The 2,923-nt window shown below is 42.3% G+C and overlaps 1 non-coding gene across 1 annotated transcript; it reads right to left on the bottom strand.

The window, feature by feature from the left end:
- Positions 1-906: 906 nt before the first annotated feature.
- LOC120283093 lies at positions 907-1,013 on the bottom strand. Its single transcript, XR_005543094.1, has one exon. It is a non-coding gene; the product is annotated as a small nucleolar RNA R71 (small nucleolar RNA).
- Positions 1,014-2,923: the final 1,910 nt, after the last annotated feature.

Genomic DNA, 2,923 nt, shown 5'->3' with positions numbered 1-2,923 from the left:
CCTCATCTTTATTGATTGAGATCTCCTTTACTTGTTTTTCGTGCCCGTTTGTTTGCTTATTAATTCTCTTGCAATTAGTTCATTTCAGCACATCCATTGATTTCGACTAGATAACTAAGAATTGGTTAATACTAATACTTCCGTTCCCTGTAGATTCGACTACCCACTCACCGGGGTAATTATTACTTCGACACCCGTGCACTTACAGTTTACACGCACATTCGGACCCGTGTCAAGTTTTTAGCGCCGTTGCCGGGGAACAGGATATTAGGAACACTGTGACTTGGTTACTTTAGTTACTCACATTTTCATTTACTATTTCTACTTCATACTTCTCTCTTTCGCCGTTCTTATTGTTTCTTTTCATTGATTTCAGCTACAGGTTATGACCCGTGGGAACCCTTCGACATTGGTTGAAGAGGATCCAGAAATTGAGCGAAGAATTCATAGAAGGGGCAAGGAACCTGCGCAGGAACAGAATTTTCCAGCTGAAATAGAGGTTGAAGAATCTAAAAATATGGCAGAACAAGGGGGGCAACCAAGAACACTTTCAGATTTTGCTAGGCCTACAATTCATGGGACACAATCGAGCATTGTTAGGCCACCGGTAGCAGCCCAGAATTTTGAGTTAAAGCCGGGTTTCATTCAAATGGTTCAACAGTCCGCACAATTTAATGGGTTAGCAGATGAAGACCCAAACATTCATATTGAGAATTTCCTTGAAGTTTGCGATATGTTGAAGATCAATGGGGTTTCGGATGTGCAATTTGCTTGAGGGCTTTTCCATTCTCATTGAAAGGAAGAGCCAAACAATGGCTCCATTTATTGCCAAGAGCTTCTACAACAACATGGAACGAAATGGCCGAGGCTTTCCTTGCAAGGTATTTTCCTCCGGGGGAATCGGCAAAACTTCGTAATGAGATATCATCATTTGTTCAAATGGAGCTTGAATCTTTATTTGAGACTTGGGAACGATTCAAGGACCTCTTGCGGAAGTGTCCACAACATGGGTTCCCCGATTGGATGGTCATTCAGTCATTTTACAATGGGTTGAACTCAAGCAACAAACAACTTCTTGATGCCGCCGCGGGAGGAACATTGGGAAACAAGACACCCGAAGAAGCCCGACAATTGATTGAGGAAATGGGTTTGAATAGCTACCAATGGAATGCAAGGAAAAAGAAGAAAGTGGTCAGACTCCATGAGATTGACGCGGTTACATCTTTGGCAGCCCAAGTAGAAGCATTGAGCAAGAAATTGGGCACTTTGACTTCATCAAAGGTAGCCGCAATCACAAGTTGTGATGGTTGTGGGGGTTCACATATGCCATCGGATTGTCCTATCTCGATTACTACTTCAGCCCCAATTGAACAAGTACATTTTATGGGCAATTCGGGAAGAGGACAAGGTAATCCGTATAGCAACACCTATAACCAAGGGTGGAGAAACCACCCAAATCTCTCATGGGGCAATGAAGGGCAACAAAAGACCACTACCCCACCAGGATTTCAGCAAACACCTTCGATTCCGGAGAGAGTTTCAGAATTAGAAAGGGTTTTATCAAAGTTTATTAAATCGACCGACACAAGGTTCCAAAACATAGAGGCAACACTCCGCAATCATACCGCTTCTTTACATAATTTGGAGAATCAAGTTGGACAAATACCGAAGTCATTGGCGGAGAGGCCTTTAGGGAGCTTACCAAGTAACACCGAGACTAACCCAAGGGAGCAAGTGAAGACGATCACTTTGAGAAGTGGTCGAGAGCTCCAAGAAGAGCTCACTACTGAGAAAAATTCTGAAATTCTTCAAGCTAAAACCCCCATTGGGAAGACTGCTGAATTTCCTCAAGAAACGCCAAAAGATAAGGTGCAAGATAACGAGAAGGGGCCAGTTGCGTCACTTCCTTCATATACTCCAAGGATCCCTTATCCGGCACGTTTGAAGAAAGACCAAGTTGATGTGCAAAACAGGAAATTTCTGGATCTATTCAAACAGTTACACATTAACATTCCCTTTGTAGAGGCGTTATCTCAAATGCCTCGTTATGCAAAGTTCTTAAAGGACGTCTTGACTAACAAGAGGAAGATGGAGAAAAGTGTGGCTGTGGTGTTAGAGGGGAATTGTTCGGCAATGCTTCAGAAGAATTTGCCAAACAAAATGAAAGATCCGGGATGCTTTATCATACCTTGTGCAATCGGAGGTTTGGGGGAAGAAAAAGCTTTGGCTGATTCGGGAGCTAGTATTAATGTCATGCCGTACACATTATTTTTAGAAATTGGGGTTGGGAGAGCCAAGGCCAACCCGCATGACTTTACAGCTGGCCAATCGTTCCGTTCGTCACCCTCGAGGTATAATTGAAGATGTTTTGCTAAATGTTGACAAGTATATTTTTCCTGCAGATTTTGTTGTGTTAGATGTCGATGAAGATGCAGAGGTTCCATTAATTCTAGGAAGACCTTTCTTAAGAATCTCCAAGGCTTTCATTGACATGGATAGAGGCGAGATGACATTGCGCATTGGAGAAGAAAAGATCACATACCGTCTCGCCGAAGCAATGAAGCACTCTCTTGACTTTAATGATACTTGTTATTTTTTTTATGTCAATGATAAGATTTCTGATGAGTACCTGCAAGAATTTTTGAATCCAGATCCATATGAGGTGTGGCCGGATATTGAGGAGGCGAACACAACCAATTGTGAAAAACAAGTTCTCAATGAGCAACAATTAGAAAGGATTTTTTAAACAGATTTTTCGCCGAGTTAAGAGGCCGAGACGTCGCCACCGAAAGTATTCCAACACAGTAAGGGACAAGCACACAAAGGAAGAGCGCGACATTCCCTCATTCGGTAACATAGTTAAAAATTTCTCCTTGAGTTATGGCCAAACTCATAATATTATGTAATGTGTAATTGCATCCAA

The sequence above is a fragment of the Dioscorea cayenensis genome, chromosome 18 (genome assembly GCF_009730915.1).
Source record: "Dioscorea cayenensis subsp. rotundata cultivar TDr96_F1 chromosome 18, TDr96_F1_v2_PseudoChromosome.rev07_lg8_w22 25.fasta, whole genome shotgun sequence".
Taxonomy (NCBI): Eukaryota; Viridiplantae; Streptophyta; class Magnoliopsida; order Dioscoreales; family Dioscoreaceae; genus Dioscorea; species Dioscorea cayenensis.
The sequence above is the reverse complement of the archived record's forward strand: the minus strand, read 5'-3'. Positions and strand labels throughout refer to the sequence as shown.